The 22559-nt window shown below is 31.2% G+C and overlaps 1 protein-coding gene and 1 long non-coding RNA gene across 3 annotated transcripts in view; one reads left to right on the forward strand and one right to left on the reverse strand.

Moving 5' to 3' along the window:
* LOC148228374 (protein FAM13A-like) overlaps nt 1-22559 on the forward strand; it is a 63705-nt gene that overhangs the window by 25478 nt on the left and 15668 nt on the right. For both annotated transcript variants that reach the window (XM_088200427.1, XM_088200429.1), the window contains exon 2: nt 15972-16511. The gene's annotated coding sequence lies outside the window, so the exon portion shown is untranslated. The remainder of the gene's footprint in view (nt 1-15971; nt 16512-22559) is intronic.
* LOC148228375 (uncharacterized) lies at nt 7009-7855 on the reverse strand. The gene is made up of 2 exons (XR_015811644.1): nt 7304-7855; nt 7009-7233 (listed from the first exon to the last, which is right to left on the reverse strand). It is a non-coding gene; the product is annotated as an uncharacterized LOC148228375 (long non-coding RNA).

Here is a 22559-nt window from a genome sequence, read left to right on the forward strand (position 1 = left end):
TTACTGTCTGGTTAAATATCAATCTTCTTGTTTATTGTATGTATTGTATTAAATTAATATTTATTACTAAACTCAGGAAGTATCATGGAAATACTTGCGTGTGTGTGAGTCACAGGGTGTTTGATGAATGTTTTACATTTTGTTATTTATTTATTTTCTAATATTATTTTTTTGTAGCATTTATTTTTAAATAATAAATGTAACAGATCGTATTTATGTCAGATTTTCAATGGACTGTTTTTTTTGCAATTATGTTCAAATCATTTTTTATACCTGGATAGGGATGGTTTATTGACATGGGGCTGGCGGAAGGGATTTTTTTTGTCTTACTTGTCGCATTGTGATAGTTTTACTAAACTAATATCAATGGTTCTTCCATGGATCTTTAAAATTTGTAAACTTGGTATGTATATGGTGAATTTAAAATTTAAAATTTTATTAAATTATATTAAATACTTCAGAAATTATGACGATTTTAAAATGTATTAAATACGTGAATGACATATATAATTAATACAAAAATTGCAGACAAAATAATCTATCCATCAAAGGAATCTTCTGAACTAGAGTCCGAATCTTCGTTTACACTAAACATTCATATTATTCATAATATCATCCATGGCAATATCGTTGATTTCATATTTTTTTTCATTTTTTATTGCATTTCGGCAGACATTACTCCATTCGTTGGCAGTTATGATATTTATTTTTTCTTCCACTAGTTTTTTTACTGAATCTATTGTCATTTTATCAATAATTACCGATTTGCTAGTATCGTCCATCTTTTTAAAATATGTATATACGTTTAAAGCCATTTCTTTAGTTTGTCCCGATAATGCTCTTCCTTGCCCTAATTTGCTGTATTCCGACATCTCAATACTTGATAAACACCGTGTACTCAACAGACGACAGCTTCGCTCTGTGCCAATTGCCTACTGACTCACACCCATTCTACCTAACACCAACAGGCGCGTATGGTGAGATGTATTCCCTTTCGCTCGCTCGCGTGCTAAGTGACGAGAGTGTGTGAGCGATAAGGGGATACGGTCCGAATGCCCTATCTCTCACTCACTCTAGTCACTTAACACGCGAGCGAGCGATAGGGAAAGTATTTCGCCGCTACCGCTTGATCCTAAACCATCCCTATGTTATCGCCGTCCACTAAAAAGTCTTTACGTCAAAAAATATTTTACAGGGTCCAATCAGTGCAGATTAGTATACATATTTACTCACACTATTGCAATAGGACAAGTTCCATGCCTAGAGCTATACATGTTCTTTACGTATTATTTATCTTTCTTCCATTCGAAATATTTTTTGAGACTATTTTTATTAACCTAAAGGTGAGTCATTCTAAATTTGGCAGTACATCCCCACGCACATGCTTTATATGTAAAGCACGAGGCAGAATACATTGGAATCTGTATAAGAAAACAATTATTGGAATTACTTTATATAACATTGAAAAGCAAGGCCTTCTATTATTATACCAAGCTATTTTCTATTTTTCTTACGTTGTATGTTCATATGATTAATAGCTAGAATAATAACTGAATTGGTTTATACTATGTTAAGAAGTAAATGCATATTGAATTACTTTGCTACTGTGCAAGTGTTTTTTTTTAAATCAGAGATTTGTCCAATTGCCATTATGGTAAAATATAATTGCGATAATTTGTATCTTGTTTTAAAACCGGTTTTTTTATCCCAAGTTTGGTTTCGTTGTAACAATCCCAAATTAAAAATTAATTTGCAACATTTAAAAATAAATTAGTGCAATTACAGTGACTAAAAAATATATGTATATATGTTTAGTATATGATGAAGGTATTGTTTTTGTTTTAACAAGCTTCGTTCTTGGAATATGATCACGCACCCCATTAAGTTTATGACATACATTTCAAGATCAGAGTGGATCCAAACCTTCTACTGAACTTAAATGTTGCCCAATCTAACGTTATAAGACATCTCCATAAACTGAAATTGGTGCATGTGTGTCGCATGACTTAAAAAATAGCCTGAATATTTGGGGTTCCTTGTTCTCACCGTACAATTCGAGACAGACAGTAACAGGCAGTTCTTTTCTGTAATATGACAGACGTTAGCCCAATGCGTTACAATGGGATAAACACAATTAACAACTAAATAGATAGTAAGTCACCAGATTAAAATCAGTCTGTAACTTAAGTGACGTTCATTTTAAATTTTATAAATAACTATGCACGACCTAGTTCGATTTATTTCGAATTATTCATTATGATATTTATTAGTGAGCTTATAAAAATCTAGGAAAACATAATCTGTGATGATCGATCGTAATTATAATTATTTAATAATCACTAATTCTTATTTCGCAGATAAATTTAGTAACCAATTAATTCGTGCTGGTGCTTTATATATGTTACACAAAAACATTTATGATAGTATCTATGAGCTGAAGAGCTTATTATTAGATATTTTTACGAATTAGCTCGATTTTAAATTATCATTATATTCACATGCGTGATTAGTAAACGCTATATATTAATCACTAATTTTGATCTCCCAGATACAATAGAAGTTAAAAAACACAATGTATCATATGTGATTTAACACACATTTTCGAAGCAATGGGCAACCCTTGAAATAGTACCCCTTTCCTTCCTGCACTTTCATGTTGTGGGATATCAAAGATGTAATGGGTACAAACTTTTGAAATCCAATACAATAAATTCCGATTATTTGTACCTGGCATTCTTTGAAGAACGGCCGCATTAGAAAGAGCATAATTTACACAACGATAATGACATGTGATTAATATGAAATGAGAAGTTTTACAAAATCAACCATACTTCTAACATAAAATTATCTTAACACTTAGCCAATTGGTGGTTTTTTCGCCACCAAGTGCTTAAAAACGGATAGTTTAGCTAGTATTTCGTGCTATGAAAAAATATATTGATAGCTTTTAAATTAAAAGAAATAATAATAAAAAAAATTAGATGTAGATTCTACCCGTCTCGTGGATTACCATCAGCGAACGTAACGAGTAGAAACTAGCTGACCCGTCGGTTAAGTGTTAATGGTAAAAAATTAAATCCGCGGAGAAGAAATAACTAGATAGGATTTTTATATGGATGGACTAATATGTGAGAGAATGTTATTTATGATAATGGAAATTATATATTATACTTAATTCAATACACAATGTCACTTTTAAAATACTATCGTTTTCAAAGCATATATATGATACATAGAGTTATTAAACTGTGCAGTTCTTTATATGATTTTTTCTTTGCAAAGTTTAGTCATTTAGTACGTGATAAAATATCATTGATTTAGAATCTATTTTTGAATTTCAATCTCACAAATAGCTCTTTACATTGTAAACTTCAAAATGCAACATACACTTGGGTTAATCGCTTTTTTACGATACTTTTCAGAGTTTTCATTTTATGACCTATGGAGAATTTACACGCGCACAGCCTTTCAAGTTTTTTTTATTTATTTTTAACCCAGCGACGGGTCGTTAACGGGTTATATTTTTGTTCGATTCGTGATTCGTGCACATACTGTATGAATTGCAATTTTATTTTCCACACCATCTTCGGTGGGCGTTAAGCGTACATTTATGTACGTCTCGCGCTTAAATTTAGACGCGTGTGCAAATTCTTACTTTCTAATCTGATAAATCTGAACGATAAATATGAATCCCGTTAGTTTCGTTAAATATTTTTCGGATCATACCCCGCCAAACTACCGAGGAGAACCAATTCGGCAGGCGATTAATTCGGATCAGAATATTTCCCCAAAAGTGGAAATTTGCTGGCATTCGAACCTGTGACCTTCTGCGTTATTGTGCTATAAAACGTCGATGAAGTCGTAGCTATTTGCCAAGTGTCTCGTGGTTTATTGCATTTTCCGCCATTAACCCTGAGTCTATTTTTCATATATTTGTTATATGAGTTATTATGTAAGGGGGGTAATTAGATATCATAATGTAACATTTCCCCTTATTAATTTTTTATAAAGCGTGTATTCATATCTACAATAAAAAAATAGATATTAAAATCACATTTTAATTTTAATTGAATTAAATTGTAGATATATAATTTTGTATCAGTATTTTGGAGCAAAAATATTTAATTTGTAGCCGTTCCAGGTTGACACATTCAATATTTTAACAAATTCATATACATTTGGCTAGTATGTAATTATTTAACGGGTCCACAGTTATAATGGAATGGCAATAAATAGCATTGAAATAGTCGGACTTTTCATTTGAACGTTATTATCAGTTTCATACTAGTGGCTGCTTTCTAATTCATATAATAAAGATTTATTAAAGTTGAATTAAGCATAAAAAAATTGATAAAATGCAGTTTTTAATAATCTCTTATGAAATATAATCATCTTTCTCTTTTCATACAAGAGGTCATTGTACGAAACGAGATAAGAGAAAGAACTTTCCGAACGACAATTTTAACTCGTGCACAATATTGCTCTTATTGCGTCAAAATTCAACGCATAATGCATTGGGTTTGCGCCTGTCACGTTACAACGGAAGATTTAATAAATAAAAAAAATAAAAAAATATAATATACAATGCTAAACAACAAAACTCATTTAAGAGCTCGATTTTACCGAAATTTATTAACTGTTCCATCAGTACTTCTTGATGTAATTTTTGGAAAATTTCTGGAATTTTAATTAATAATTCATTATTTTGAACACTATAATTCATTCAAAAATATGTTTCAAAAGTTCTATTTGTACGAAATATATTAACTGTTTCATCAGAACTTCTTGTGTCATTTTTGGAAAAGTTCAGGAATTTTAATTAATAAATAAATCTTGGTCGACATTTCCAAATCAGTCACAAAATTAAACAAATTGCCTTTTTCAATCTATTTTTACAAAAGTTTAATTAATTAATTATAATAATGCTAATTAGCAGGTTTAAAACATAGAAGAATTGCCTCCATGAGTTAATACAAAATTACACATAATTTTTTTCCCTTCAAAATAACAACGAATTTTCGAAAAGTATTTAAAATACTAAAATATTTTTTTATAATATGTTATACCTTGAAATAGTTTGGAGCTCAGGAACGTGTTTCTTGACTCCCGAACCGAAGTTACAACTGAAGTCGGACTTCGAGTAAGCGACCTCACTGTCGCAAATTTCATATGTCGCCCGGACGGCGGCTTCTGTCACGTACAGCCGGCATATTTACGCGCGATCGAAAAATGAGCCAAATAATAGCAATTTTTAAATTGTCATATTATTAAAATTACGCTACTGATAATTATAAAAGTTTGTGTGGGCACTCACCAGTACAATATCAGTGAAAACTTTTCGGTCGTAAATATTCAATTTACGCAAAATCTTTGTCGGCCTTTGAAAATACCATAAGGCATAAAAATGATACTTCAGAATACGAACACCACATCTGTGACTATCCTAGAATTTGTCGACATCGATTCTAAATAAGAATTCGTTATGGTGTGACATTAATATAAACCGAGGATATTCGAAACGATTTTTTTTAACAAAATCAAGTACCACTAATAATTTTTTAATTATTTAATTTTATATGAAAAAAATATAATAATGATATTTGTTAGAAGAATATACTATCAAAAATATAATTAATCATTCGTTCGATATAATGATATTTGTTAGAAGAATATACTATCAAAAATATAATTAATCCCTTTTGGTGCCCTAAAATATTCAAAGATGTCAGTAAGAGTCTGTTGAAGTCCCCGATAAGAATGTGGTATTATAACTTGACCACGTGACCACGATGCAGCGCTCGACATGCGTGTTAACCATAGGACGCCTACGCGCATACTGAAATTGAACCGAGTTACTCGTTCTATCTGAGTTTGCGAAAAACCATATCATTATATCGCTCACTCTCCTCAGTTAACACACGAGAGAGCGAAAGGGGAAGTATCTCACCGCTCGCGCTCGAAAGAGCAGCTCCGACTTCGGTCCGTTTGCCGACAATGTTCGGAAGCGCTCGAAGCTGGCCAAGTCGACTGAATTACCCCCACTTTACTTCCGACAACTTCTGAGAGATTTTAGAACGGGCAGAATCGAACTCGAACGAAGTAACCCACTGTATTCTCCGTCCTTGGCCAACCTTGGCCAACTTCCAGAGAGTGTAGTGCAGGCATAACAGTTTTAATATTATACGCAATTATTCTATCCTACATATACATTTTCAATTACAAAAAATGTTTTGAAACATTTCGAAATTAATAAATGCAGATAAAAGTTTTTCGCAATGATTCATAGAACCATCGACAAACTACTGTTTGACTATTTATTACTTTTCGACATTGTTAATATATTTAATCTATTGTTGAACACCTACTAAATTAATCCTTTCCTTATAATTATCATTATAACCATTTGTTTGCCAAGCCTATCGGTACTATTATCTAAATACAGTGGAGTGACTTAACTTTTTTCGAGAAACGAGCAATATTTTTTAAAATTGACTCAACATACGAGCAAAAAAACGTATTGCTTAACTTAAAAATAAACTTTATCATTAACTTAAGTACTACGTATTTACCATTTTAATTGTCATTAATCCATTTATTTTTTTCTATTGAAATAGATTAATGGCATTTCCATAGAGAACATTGATTTTACATACGAGCTCTTTCACGGAACGAATTAAACTCGTAAGTTAAGGTACCACTGTATGTACTATATATGTTTGGGAAAAATGTTATTTTCTCCTAAAGCAAATAGTTCATTAAAAACAAATCCAATCCTTTCTTTAATAATTACGTTGTAGCTAATAATTCTTGCTAAACTAGCAAAAGTCAATCAATCGGATTTTGGCAAACATAAGGTTAAATTCATGTTACTGTTTTGCCAGATGATGCATGTTTAGTTATTGCTATACACAAGCAATACATTTCAGCAGCAGTTTCTTCTCTCACACCGAATAAACGAATACTTTCCGAGGTTAAATATATTGATTGAATGGAAAAAAAACGTTTCTATTTTTACTAACCTTGTTTATTTTACTTTATAAATAACCCTTATATTTCAACTTAGTCATTGGGATAGAACGTTACATGGCAATCAAATAAATTTGATGTGAAATGATTGATAACAGCAACCAAGAAATAACCAATAACACGATTATCTCTGAACGGGATGGCGTGGTGGCGGATAATGTCATTTCCGTATCATTTCCGCTAACATATGACGAGAAACGTGACTTTCTGAAATTGGAATTTTTATACATGTTAAAACGATAAAGTAGAATGTTTGGTTGCTTAAAAATTTAACCACCATTTACTATTCATGTTGAGAATCCCCGCTCTATATATATGTCATTCTTTTATTTACGAGTAGGTACCAAGACTAGACCAAATTGTTGTCTGTGAATCGGTGACATTCATTTTATTACTTGTAATTTATTTCAGCAGTTCGGCTCGTCTTTTTATTGATCGCATAATTTTTATTATTTGTAAATAAACATTGTTGCGAGAATCGAACCCAAGGCTATGAATTATCTGTTTAACACCTTACAAACTACATCATTCTGGCCGATATAAAATAATTTTACATATCATAGAAGTGCTGTCAAAACACCGTGGTTTAAGCGCGAGCCGAAAACTATATTACGTGTCTTGAGCGCAAGCTGAGACCAAATTACGTGTCTTGAGGGCAAGCTGGAGATTATCTTGCGGCGCGACAGCCTTGTGACGCGACGTGACGTGACGTCCGACCTCATACCGGTTCGGAAACGGTATAGTTTTCATGCTCCGTTACCACGGCCAAGGTAAATGCGTTTGTTTTCGTGGTGGTGGATGCGGAAAACGCGTGTTACAGCACGTACACTATTCGGTGCATTCAATGACCATGTGAACATGCAAGAAAATATTCTTCAAGACCACCTGTTCATTGTGTTCATAAGGAGTGTTTATAGCAAGTCATAGAGATAGTGTTACACGATGTCTGCACGATATACATATTTGTTGATCACAATTTAGTATTATTTTCACTTTTGCGTCATTGAGTCCCTGGTCATTTCAAATTTTAAGTAAAACTCCTACCTGACCTCTAGTGTATCGTTATTTATTCTCAAAATCTCTGTCATATTGGAGGGAGGAGCTCCACTGCTTATTTGTGCTCATCTGCTTTCTCCAACCAATTTTTTTTTGGATATTGATTGAATTTATAAATGACTGCTACTATTAAATATGTTAAAAACGATTTTTTTAATTTTTGTCTAATTCACAGAATTCAATTTCCTATGCTAAGTGATAGATCTGATTATATTCAGGGTCCGCAAATTGCTCTAATTCTGAACAATCGTTACCTTGCATGTAATAAAACGAGGTTTAAGTAGGAAGTACACTGTAGAAAGGCAAATTGTTTCCTCGTAATATTTCCAATGATTGCTTTAAAATATATATTTATATAAATATGGATTTGAATAAAAATTAATTTACTTTAAATCTTTTTTTTTTAAATACATAATTATGTAACTGCTAATGTTTATTATATTTTTTATTAGTTATAAATTATTATTATTAAATTTACAACAATTCTTGTAAGTATTTATAGATATGCGCTTGTATAATTCAGTTGTTTTCGAATATCGGGTTGAACTCTGGATTTCGGACCTGACCAGCACGTGAAGTGGGAAGCGGCTGTTTTCTCGGTCCCTTAAGTCTTGATTGATGCTCGGTGTAGCTCCGTTATTCGGATGAACTCTTGTGTGTCCTGACGGGACTTATTTAGAATTTTTATTGAACGTTGACGAAAGTGTATTCTGAATGGAAGTCAAAATGGAGGAAGTTATTTTGCTCTACCTATTCTCGACGCTTGGTTCAATTGAGCCGATTTGGGAGTGAAATTATTTACTGGTGTCATTTTATTTTATTATTTTTGTATTAAAAATTTGATTATCTTATTTGACTTGAAAATTGGAAGATTGAATAAAATATGTACTATATAAAATAGTATATTAGACAAAAATAATTTATTGACATAAAAATATTTAAAACAAGAACATTTTAAATATTTCATTCTATACTGGGAGGGCTGCAACCCTGCAGATCATATGGACGAACCGCCACTGCTTGATAGGTTTATGTAATGAGGCACTTGTCGTTTCGGGTAGCGCATTTTACTGACTTGTCCTCACTTGTCAATGTAATATTGCATTCTTTTGTATTTGCCTGACTGGCCTTCGTTTACATTCCATTTGAAAGATGCATGTACCAAATGCGTTCAAATTTTCCGATCGTCACGTACGTCGGCGTGACGAATACACTCGTCCGAGACTAGGCAATATTGCAATAGGTTACTTGTAATCCCGAGTGGCACATTCCACCGGCTTTTATTTATAATTTATTTATTAATTGTAATATTTTGTATGTCCAGTGTATGTAAAAAATAATAAAATATTTAAATTTATATAGATATGGTTAATCTCTATAAATTGTATTTGGAAGAAAATAGAAGGAAATTGTCAATCCTCACTTCATCGGCTTCTTGACCAATCATGGGTAACTTACGTGGCACCGAAATATTTATTTAAAATCTTTTCTAATATCTTATAAGACACACAAGCACAGATATGTCCGACGGACAACATAACAGATCTGTCGCCACACACGCACAAACTGTTTGAACTCGGACGTCGGTCTTTTTTACGCGTCCATTTAAAACGGTTGTCTGATGTATTTTTCAAAAGAGCAAAAACTTGTCATAAAGTAATAAAACATTATCACTAAAATCTTATTTTAGACGTTTACCGATCTCGAAAACTTTGGCGCAAATTAATAGAGGCGAGCGGAAATGGCCCGTGTCATGAAATTACTTTAGCGACAAATTTTAACAAAAAATACTGCTAACCATCGGTTGCGGGTGCTCGGATCTGCCTGTCCTTGTCCGATCCGTTCGTTTTAAGCACGGACAGCGGACAGAAGACGGACAGACAAATCTTTGTTTTTTCTCACCACACACGATCGGATTTATCCGCCAGGCACCCGCGTTGGACAGATCCGTCGGATGTGCTCACGATACTAAATTTAATCATTAGGCCATATTTATATTTTCTAGCGCCCCAACTTTTCAATATTTACGGATAACAGACAGGCTTCAAAGATGTATATATGCTTAGATACTAGTATAAAGTACCTCTACAATATTCATTCATTCATCTGTATGAGATTCATAATCATGCGTTCCGATAAAATACATTTGAGTAATCAATCATTCTTGTATAAAAGGCATAATAGAAAAGCCCCGCGAAATCCATTTCCTATTGTAACGTAATTGTTACTGTTACAAAGTTGCCTTATACGACTTATCACGATTGATGTTGCCCTAAGGAAAAAAGTATTTTTCTTAAGTTTAGTTAATTTACTGGTTATGTTCTTAAGCATCTAATGTAAATGTGAATTGTATTTGATATTAATTTTCAGTCAATAATAACTATAAAATTTCCTTCCAAAAATTCACACTATGATATAAAAGTAATAATAATTGAGAATGTTGCATTTATATCCTTATATTCCGACATATGTGTATGACTTGCATGTGCATTGTTGCTTTGGTCACAAGGGTTATACATCACATTAAATGATACGAGTACAAGGTCGCGCGATATGCTTGCGGCCCATTGTGCTCTGATCAAACTTGTTCTGTGATGTGACATTTTTGACCTCAGACGATGTAAAATTAGAAGCAATATGCTAAAAAGGGAAGTTTTCCTATCTAGGCTCACGAGCCTAGACACCGAGATCTATTTGACGTATCGTAAATATTTATTCGTTCAATTGGATGATGAAGCTGGATAAATTGGAACCGTGTGATGTTATTCGCGTTCATGGTCCATCAGTAATTTTATTGTTTAGCGTGTGTGCGAATTTTATTTAAGCTATTTCGAGTCAGGGTACAGTACACAGTTCAATTAAACAATGAATGATATACCTTAGTAACGGTGCGTGTATATAAGCTGTGCAATTGCCCCTTACTTTATTCATTACGGTCCGTTCACGCGTTTTCGCGTGATAGCGAAACTTTGTGGAGGTTCGCGGATTAATACTAATGTAACTTAATACAGAACGTAATAAAGATTTTAACTTTTATTATAATAGCATGAAAAAATGTCAACATACAAATTATACGTTTGAAATTACACGAAAATAGCGGATCGTGTGTGTTAGGTTTCAAAATAAACACTACTAAATATATTTATATTAAATAAACTCACTACATATTTTTTTCTTAAACTCTTGGATTCATGAATTTTAAGAAATAGTTTATTTTTGCATAGTTTTAAACTTAATTTTAATACATGTTGTTTAAATATTGTAAGAGTAAATACCGATGCTTTGATTTATATGAATTTAAACATCTTATTGTTGATAGTTTCTTCGAATATTATCCCTAGATATAATAATATAAATAAGTTCTTACGTTTGTATCTTTTTCATACGTGCGTGTTCATAACTATGTAATCTAATATTATTATAACAACGATTTATGTCACGTAATACTTATATGACAACATTTTTTTATATTTATATAAATAGCATAGCATAACATAAAAAATCGATTACAACAAACTTCCATCTTATCTCCAGAAATGGACACCACAAGCATCTTTCGTTTTAATAATTCGTTCGCTATTTGCGCAGCAGTAATATGTATTATAGATTAACGCTTAACCGCAAATATTGTAAAATAACATTAATGTTTAATATAAAACAGATTGGAAAAAACAGACGTTTCTAAAGTGAAAATATAATGTACACAGGTTTCCTACGTCAGGCAGTTCCAATGTGTACACTGCGGAATAAACATTTATTTAAAGTTTAATTAATAGACACAAATGTTTGCCCGGTGTTTGTACCTTAGTTCTATCAATAAAGAAAGAAAATATGCAATATGGGACAGCACGTGTAAATTAACGAAACGTGAAAAAAAGTCGCACTGAAGTTGTTTACGTTCAAAGTACAAAAAAACGTAATTGGATGATGCAAAAAACTACAAAAATATCTTTAGACCGCATATGCCTTGACCTCAGTTTTTTTAATAAAAAGTTTACTTATTATAAAAACAATACAATATTAGTTTTTTAGCTAAATTTAAGCGTATCACCTGATCTATAAAAAGTTATATAAACGCTTCGCTTGGTAAGCTTCAGATAGCCTTGACTTATGTAAACAAATTGTGTTTGCTGAAATGATAATAAAAATACCGGATACTACTGAAAACATAATATAATATCTCGTGACTGAGTATGTCAGATGTATGATATCATATTATAAAAATAAACAGATGTAATATTTAATACGCAAAAAAATAATTAGTCCAATTCACCAGCCTTTAAACTTGCTATTAATATTATCAATCGGATATAACTATTATTTGATTGTTGACATTGATAGTGTATTTTTTAATACATGATATTCCATGAATAAGGCATTTTTGTTATTTACCTTACGAATTAGATCAATTTTAATTAATCACCATGATATTTAAAAAAGCTAATCTGAGGTGAACGATCAGTATTATAATTAATTATTCGTTAACAATCTGATCTCTTAGACACGTCTAAAAATATTGATTTATACCATTAAAACACACCTTCATTTATTTTTTAACATAGGGACAATGTATCCTAGAAACAAGTTACTGGATTCTAACGCTATAGAAACCTCCCGCTTTTTTTTCGGCACCCAACACACGCATATATTCTGATCTCTCACTAATTATTTAATGAAAATTACCATTAATGTTCATTGATTACTAAATGCATTGAATTCGACCTTCTACTAATTTCTTACTAACCAACGTCACCGTTTCATACTTATGCCCTACATAGATGTCAATGTGCTTATTTTTATATAAAGCAAAGTTATTTAATTATTAATTATCATGTTCAGCAATTTTGATTCGTGTATAATCATTGTATATACGCGACACTCTAATAGCCTAGTCTGCGTCTCGTAATTCAGTATTCTTTGAAGATCTGAATTTAAGACGTCGTAGTTGGATCAGCGCTGACGTGAAGAGGGAAGCAGCTGCTTCCTCGATCTTGTTAGTCTCGGTTGGTGAACTCGAGTTTGGATGAACTCTTGTGTGTCGCAAGTCGGGAATAACTAGCGGAAGTAAATTCCGTGCTTGAGCGAGCGATATTACTTATTAGCTGTGTAAAAATATATTACTTATTATGCGCTTATGATTATGATTAAAAAAATAATAATATATTACAGTTAAATTGTAATAGAAAAAACAATATATGATTGGTCTGACTTGAAGAGGCATTCTCTTGATTCAATGGCGAATTATGCCTTTCTTATTAGAGTATTTGCATAACTGTGAATTAAACAGGTGGAGATTTGGCAACCCTGCATTTGTTATTTCGCATTCATTAGCTGCGCTTGTCAGTAATGCAATACAATAGTATTTATATTTATAAATGCCCCGAATGGTACTTTGGGTTATTTTTAGTTAGTCCCTCAAAACGCACTTGTCGGCATAAAAAATGCATTTCAATTTCAATAAGTGCTTTATACCTGACCAATAATCGCCACACTTAAAATTTACAACACAATTTTGCCAGTTCATTGCCATAAACAAAAACAAGTTGGCGATGGATTTCAGCAGCAGTTTCTACCTTTTTCCTGATTAGAAATTGACACGGTCATTTTAAACACAAAGCTGCTGCCACAAAGGCACGGTAATCTCTGCCGCATCAGGCGACAGAGGTTTAGCAATAATATTTATTTTATTTTTTGAGAACTTATTGCCTATTTTGAGAAAATTTTCTATTACTAAACGCAATCTTTCTGGCTCAAAGTTCTTACCTCAACCGAAATATTCTACGTGAGTCATTGAATTATTTGAGATTCTTTTATATATCAAATCAGTGTCTTGTCAAATCTCGTAAACGAAGAAGTTATGTGAAATTAGAATTTCTTGCATAGTGGTTCCATCCTGCTAAAACCATGTATTAGGATTATTATTGACCGTTGGATGCAAAAAGTTAACAATTTTAGTCCATACTAATAGTAATTAATAATAGCTTAATATTTTCATATTTTTATATACAGTAGACCCCCCAATAACACGGTAAATTGGGAACGTGCTATTGGGGTGCGTGTAGTTGGGGGATTAGAAAATACTCATACAATTTTTTAAATACGTACGTATCGTATGCTGAAATATATCCTTTTGGCTCGCTCACACATACAGTAACCGGCACCCAAATAGCACGTTTCCAATTTACCGTGCTATTGGGGAGTCTACTATATATGTAAAAAAAAATAGATGGTATAAAATGTAAGTTAATAAGAGCTTACAACGCTCTGAATATTATGTAAGAGCCATTTAATAGTAGACAAAAAGATATATTCTATTGTAAGAAATTATAGTTTTGATAAATAAATTAGTTTTTTTGTGAAATTTACATTTTTTTTTAAACAAAAATATAATTATTTTTCAATACACTTAAAATATTACCACTATGACAATTCTGTAAGAATGTCTCATATCTGTCAAAATATATTTATTTTTAATAATATTAAAAAATATGATCAATGGGTCGGTATTAACTTCAAAAGATTTACAATAATAAGAGATATTTATTTGTATGCTGAAGGCAAGGTATTTTTGAATAACGTACAGTTTGCGTCGCATAGTTGGACCAGGTTTGACGCGAAGAGGGAAGCGGGTGCTTCCTCAGTCGATGTTTCGGTGTAGCTCTGCTTGGTGCGAGTTGCGAGTCGAGAGTGGTAGAAATTGATTATGGATGGAATTGAAAATTTAGGTGACAAATATGATGGTTTAATGAGCAGAAATCAGCTATAGAAATAGTATATACGGCATTTAAAAAAACTGCTTTGGACTATTATATGTACATATATTTAATAACTAGGGCAGTGAAGATGTATCAAACAATTAATTTACATATAATTTCACTGGTAAAAATATTGTTATACGTACGTTCAGAACATTTATGTGTCACCCTACTGTTGTTAAAACTCATTTTGACAGTTCAAACACAAATCTAACCTAACCCAACTTGACCTAGTGAAAGTTTGTTTTTGTTTAGGTTAGGTTTGGGTTTTAACATTTTGACAGTCAGGTTGGTGGTGGTCTATAGTTAGTTTTTTAATATTAATTTTAAAGCACATTGGTGAATTATTATTGTTTATGTGTTATTTTGGAAAAATATAAAAAAAATATATCGAAAATAAGCAATATTTTGATTATTAGTTGACGTCATAACTTAATATTTTAATAGCACGAAAATGGTTGTGTCACACCTGTCAAATGACAGTTTAGAGAAGAATATAAGTGAAATAGTACAAATATGTATCTATCGGTGAAAATGCATTCTGATGTGATTTTAATAAATTTTCAGTGAAAATATATTTTCACTGATAATATACATACATTGTAACATAAATATTTTTTAAATTAAAGTGCCCAGTGATTTGTTTTCAAGTCTCGTTAAGTCATTGGACTAATAATATAATAACTCAGGCTCTTGAGCTGTAAAAACATTACGGTTAAAATACTGACAGTATATTTGTATAGTTAAGGTAATAATAGACGTTTTAGAAGCCTATAAAAGCAATAATTTTGACTCTTACTTTATTACTTTTAGAAATAAAAAAATAGTTAAAAAGAAAAATGTTTTAGTTCAGCTAACTTGTATCGTTTATTTTTTAATATAATGTAATATACATATATATTATCAGCTTTCCATCATATATTTCCGCAAAATTGACCTTGTAAATATCTCGGCTAAGTTTTTTAGCCGACCTGATCCCGCCGTCTTGTTTCAAATTGGCTGTTGTCCAAAACTTGGCAAATATTGCTTCTATAGAAGAAAGTATAATACTTACGTTACAATTACATGCTATTTGGAGAGTTTTTTCATAAATACTATGAGGAATTTAACGATGTTTTTTTTATCTTGTTACAGAAAGCTAGGTGCCATGAGGAGGAGCTGTTGCTAACGCCCTCTCTCGCACCTCCATGCTAACGTACCGGCTGGTGTCCACACACTTTTTGAAGCAACCGTAGACAAGAGCCACCATGTGTCGCGAGTGGGACATGCCACCCAGGGGGGCCCCGAATTTGACCTAAGCCCCCTGAGAGGACTTTTTAATAGTTCCACCTATACACGACCCCGAGGAACGATCTCCGAAACATCCATCTCATCATTCCGTATGCAACAGTGAAGTGTGAAGACCAATGACCACTTGACTTTAGAATCCCAAGTGATATCGTTGTCCCCTACTCGTTATTATTTTATGTAATCTCTCCTGGACGCAGGCCATTTTCTCCCGCCTCTATTCAGCGAGAGGCTAGAGGAAGTCGCTCGTCTCGATCAGAACGACCCTGAGGGTCTTGTGTTGAGGTAGTGTCCGTTATCGCGGCTCTTCCAGACACGTTATCAGTTCACGCCACAATCATTGCTCAACTGCTGCAGTCGATCGCCAGCGCCGCCAGATACTGCATCGTGAGTACTTTAAATTATATTACACTATTTGCCGATCATGTTCATCTATTCGTTAGATAGCGAACCTATGCAAATTTCATGCCGTGCGTACATTCAGTACAATAGATACACTCCGACGGGTATTGTCCACATCAAATCACGTGTCAATCTCAATGGATGAAATAATTGCAATAACAAACGTCATTGATGTGCTGTGTTTGTTAGGGTTTCTGGAATCAATATTTTATTTTTCAATACTAAGTTTTTAATGAAGCAAACATAAGGACACGCTCTGAGAATTACAGTAAATTCTTCGTTGTTTTCATTGTTATAATATTCTGACAATATAATTAATTAAGCTTAACTCTTTGGACGTTTTAATTAAATTTTATGTGTGTTGTGTTAATAAAAATATAAAAGGCGTTTCAAAAAAAAATACTACGTATTTTAAAATCTCTCAATATATAAAATTATCTACCTAGGAACATAAACATTTTAAAACACGACGGAAAATATGATTTTCAGAAACTTTAACGAACTACGTACATACATATGTAAATACATTATTATATAATATTATATCATGCACCATATTCATGATATTTGGTTTCCAATTATCGGTTTTTCGTTCAATCGTCATGCATTATATTCAGGTAGAATTATTTCACAAGAGATCCTTTTTATAATAAAAGAAATAAACATATTCTTTAATTATTATTTTATGAAATATAGTACATTGTATATGGAAATATTTTATAACTTTTTATGAAACACAAAATTTTTTGATACAATAATAGGCTGTATATATTTATGGTGCATATCTTAAATGGTTATTTTCTCACTAATAATTTAAGTTTTTTTTTTATTTTTTGAGGAGGGATTGGACGTTTGTTGCTTGCTTAATAAAAATTGCGACGTTATAATACACGAGAACCTTTTATATATCTATATATTCACTATAATAATAAAGCACGTGCCAAAGAAAGAATAATATATAATTGAATGGTATATGTACTTGACTGAATAACATACAGATACTCGAGCAGAGTGGGTGGTTTAAAAACTATCTATACATAATATGCCATTTTTATAAGTACATATTATAGATAAAAAGATGAGGGTCACTTCGAGATGTTGGTTCACTTCATCAAAAATTTTCCATTACGCCGGCTCCAGACATACTCGAATCTTACATACTAAGGTCTGGGTACTGTTCTTCAATTAGTATTGATTCAAATAGATGTTAGTAGCTCTCGATGCTTTATTTATTACTGCATATGATATATTTAATTGAATTCTGCTGAAATCTATGCAATAAATATATATTTAATTGAATTGTTGACAATTTTTTATTGAAATTTACCGTATTTTTGAGTGACAATGTAATGTCTTTCTATTGATTTTTGGTTATTTTTATATGAGTTTCAATGATATTTGCGCCATTAATATAAGATGAATCAGTGGATTTTATTGACTTTTAAATTATTTGTAGTTTGCCTTAGTGCTCATGTGTATTTGAAATTGCGCAAAAACTACCTTTCAATAAGGTACATAAAAGTATTGAGTAATTAAAATATCAACTCAACATTTTTTAGCTGTAAATTAATAATAAAATAAAGTTATTAGTTATTATTACTATTAATAAATGTATATGATTCAGACATTAATGTCAGACATGTCACATTTACTCACTTTGAATTGCAATTAAAAAATAGATTTACACTACTTTAATACTGCATATCTTTATATATAACTTCTGCTGGAATCTTTGCAATAAATATTTTTATTGGAATTTATTGTATTTTTTAGTGACTCTTGCGACATTAATAAGGATGTAATGTCTTCTTATAGATGACTTGTTTATGATCAGCTATTTTTATGCAAATGATAGTTTTTTTATTCAAGCCATGACATAAGAGTAATAAGTGTATTTTTATTATTTTTAATATTATACATAAATATATGGCATATAGAGGTTTTGGCCAGGTATTTTGTGATGGTTTGTCAGATTTTGTTCATGACAGTAAAATTAAATTTATAAAAAACATAAACATTCTCATACAAGATATTTTCCACAAACATATCTCATAGTTGTAAAAACAATTGAACGAACCTAATTTTTTTTGGTAAAATTTATCGTTTTTTTAAAACTTTCACTGCAATTAAATTATTGTGATGTATTTTATTGCCCTAATCTCGAGTATGGTTACTTGAAGGTTTCCACAATGGAACTAGAAATCATGAAATGACAATGGTTTGATTTAACAGAACACCGACTATTGCACAATAGCCACACATACTACCCAAAAATTCTTGAAACTTTGAGACTAAATAAAATAAGCTTTGCTTGAATTTTTCTTTGTAATTATCAGAAGGTCACTCAACCAGATTTTATCAAAGAGGATGATTTGGAGATGGAGCAACCCTAATTCGATAGGCTTTCAATTTTATGACATAAGGTCCGAAAGGGCAGATTTGTAACCCAGAGGCCTTTTATACATAATGCGCTATTATTAAAAAATCCGGACCCACCTGCAAACTGATATCTATCAATTATAAATTATAATACACATAATAATTTATAATTTATGCCATATCCATGGTGGATAATTCTTGTTGTATATAATAAGTATTCATTATGTCTAATTAACTTACCTAGTTAGCGCATATTTATGCTGTTGTATCGCACTAAGCTTATGCTTTATTTAGTCAAACAAATAATAATTTCTATTATTGCACAATAACGACCAGCTCGATTGATAAAAAAATCTTTTTAAGGCATAATATTAAAAGTTTATAAATCGCTACAAAAAGAACATTATTTATTTTATTTTTAGCTAGATGTTACGTTTAATTAAATTTAATAAAAAACATAAAATAAAGTATATTGAGATTTAGGTTTTCATTTAAAGTCTTAAATTAATAAAACCAAAATTAAAAACAATCGTTTTAACAACCAGTGGCGTCATGACACAATCTTACGCTGTTAATTACTATAAAAACAGGTTTTTAAAATAAACCTACAGTTATAAGTAATTTTTAATTAAACTTATTAATAACTAACTTTTCTTTTACTCAAGAAAATGTGTGTATTGTTAAATTCAAATATCTGTAATAATGAAAAATACATTAAAATACGATTTAGCAAACTGTACATATTTATACAATAGTTGACTTTTGAATAGTCTTATTTAATTTAAAAAAAAAATCATAACCATTTTTTGCATTGATTTATCATTGTTTTTGTATAATCTTCAAAAATGAGCTTTATGCATATTGTTCTATATTAATTGATGTCCTTGTTACTTCACACAAAAGTAAACATGATTACTGCAACATTTTAGCGTTAATTCGAGGTAACGTTCGTTTTAAATATGAATAAAAAATATTTATAAAGGAACGGAACATTTTACATAATTCGTGCGCGTTTAACATAGAACTTGGCCTGCTGAAAAGTCGATCGATGTCGCGTTTCCCTGTTTCGCAAACTCTGGGACTTAGCCAAAATTTCCGCAACTTTTCCACGTTAAAACGCGGAAGGAGACCACTCGTAAATTATTTTGTGGACTGTTTAACATTTTTTTGGCTTCAATGTAAATATTTTCAAAACGTATGTTATGTAGCGTTAAAAGCGATTTTGATCCGCGTTATTCATTTATAATTTTGTTACTACTATGAGTACTTATTAATACTACCATTGATTATATCTATGAGTTATTTCTACTATTAATTATTCAATTAAAAATTTTATATATAATGAAAGTCTTGACGAAAGTCATACTAATCAGAACAATGCATTTAGAATTCATTTAAATATCCAAAAATATATAAATTAGCCTTTGTGTGTATTAATGATTGTACAGTAGATGCTTGTATTGTTTTTTTAAATAGTTGTTAAGTAATATTATTTATATAATATAAACCAAATAAGAAACGATCCACCACTGATTGAACGCACATGTTTTCGCGCTTATTTAAAGTTCTTTAGTTTAATTATGTAGTTTTTGTGAATAACGTTGTTACATCTCTTGCCGGCGTGTAATCGTATTCACTTTGTTACATTTAGAGAAAAAAACAAACGATTTGTGCAGATCTTATTCTGTAAATTTGCATGAAAATCCGTTGAAATATCTTTAACCACAACGACAGTAATTGTTTTAACTTGGTACACAGTGATGGTCACACTCATTAAAATAATGTGTATGTAGATGACCATTATCATTAGTGTTTCTATTTTATTTTGCTTACACAGTTGAAACGAATCATAATCAATGACTTAATAACCTACGTTTGAAAGATGACAATTTACATATACATAACTATTGTTATGCTATTTTTTTATCTTTGCTTTAAAAAAAATAGTATATAAATAACTATATAATTATCAAAATCATTATCACAATTCAGTGTTTTGGGCAGGGCTGTGGAGTCGTTAAAAAAAAACACGACTCCGACTCCGATTCCGATATTTACCAACAACACGACTCCACTCCGACTCCGACTCCGACAAAAAAGTTTAATTTTATTAGGTATTTTTGGTGTTTTTCTACACGTTTAATATTCATATGCTATACACATTCATTATTACGCAATGAAAATTTCATAATTTAAAAAAATGCAATTTATAGAAAAAATGGTCGGAGTCGCTCATTTTTCACGACTCCGCTCCGACTCCAACTCCGGCCAAAACACCACGACTTCACGACTCCGACTCCGACTCCGACTCCACAGCCCTGGTTTTGGGTGCTATATTTTAGTTCATCTGTTGTAACATTACAGGCGCGTGACAACTGGGTTGTTAAAAACCATACATTTTAAAAAGTTGTCGAAATGCTTAAATAATTGATAATTAAGAGTCTGAGGAGTATAGTAAATGAAGCAATATTTTATAGCGCAATTTATTTCAATTTTGGAGGAGATGCATTGTCGTATAGGAGAATTCTACCTTTTTGATTGACCAGTGCGAGGACCAGATGTCACGGTTTTTGTTAGTTTTTTGTAATAATTTTTAGCTGTAATCGATTATACCGAATGTATTTCAGACACTACTTTTATTTTGGTGTAATTTAGATTTCATAAAATGCTTTGGATATTTATTTTTGTTCAACCACTGTGTAGACCGCTTTATGTTGTACTACTTTTCATTATACGTTACAATACAATTAGAAAATGGATTGTTTACAAGACGTAAAATAAATGCATAATGGCGATTATTTAAATTTTTATTCAGTTCATGCGGTACCTATTTTTTTGTTTTCCAAAACTTTTTATCTTTAAGACATTTTTAGAACCATCATTGAACAATAATTTTCTTAGCAATAACCACAATAAAATCATTGCTTAGTCTATGAGCATTTTTTGTTACTTTAATGTTCCATTTGAACTTAATACAAATTTGTTTATTTTCCATCTTAAACGTTAACAAAATATAGGCTGAAAATATATTTTAACTCTCAACAAAAGCTAGTTAAAATACACGCTGTCCGAACAGGGGGACGACTGGACCCCATAATATTTTTCCTTTTTGACAGAAGATAACCAAACCACATTTTTTAAATATTATTCTGTATTCGGGCAGGCGTAAGTCCAATATATTACAACGGGCTAAATCAGTATGAATAGGGTAAGTCAATCAGACATAAACAATACCTATAAGTGTTGGGAAATTTATGACATATGTGTATAATATATATTAATTTATAATTAATAGATGTCACTTATTTGTATAAATATAATACATACGAAGATTTTTGGTATTTTATGGTGTTTTCTTGAAAAATTCAAAAATAAATATAATAGAAATTTAAAATAATTACAAATGGATAGATTCAACTAACGTTACAGCATAAGAGTAACATTTCAATTAATAATGGAGTTCTATCGTTCTCATCTTCGAACAAGAGTAACATACATACGATAAAATTACATTTTTATTGAAAAATTAAAGTCCTAGAAACCTAAAAACTATACTAATTTGTTATATATGTAACAGGCAATGTGTAAATTTCGTAAATGCACACTTAAACTAGGCAATGAATGCACTGTCAAATCACTTCAGTTACAGTACAC

Source organism: Plectrocnemia conspersa, unplaced genomic scaffold (genome assembly GCF_051122295.1).
Source record: "Plectrocnemia conspersa isolate PC_06_02 unplaced genomic scaffold, ASM5112229v1 ptg000012l, whole genome shotgun sequence".
Classification (NCBI taxonomy): Eukaryota; Metazoa; Arthropoda; class Insecta; order Trichoptera; family Polycentropodidae; genus Plectrocnemia; species Plectrocnemia conspersa.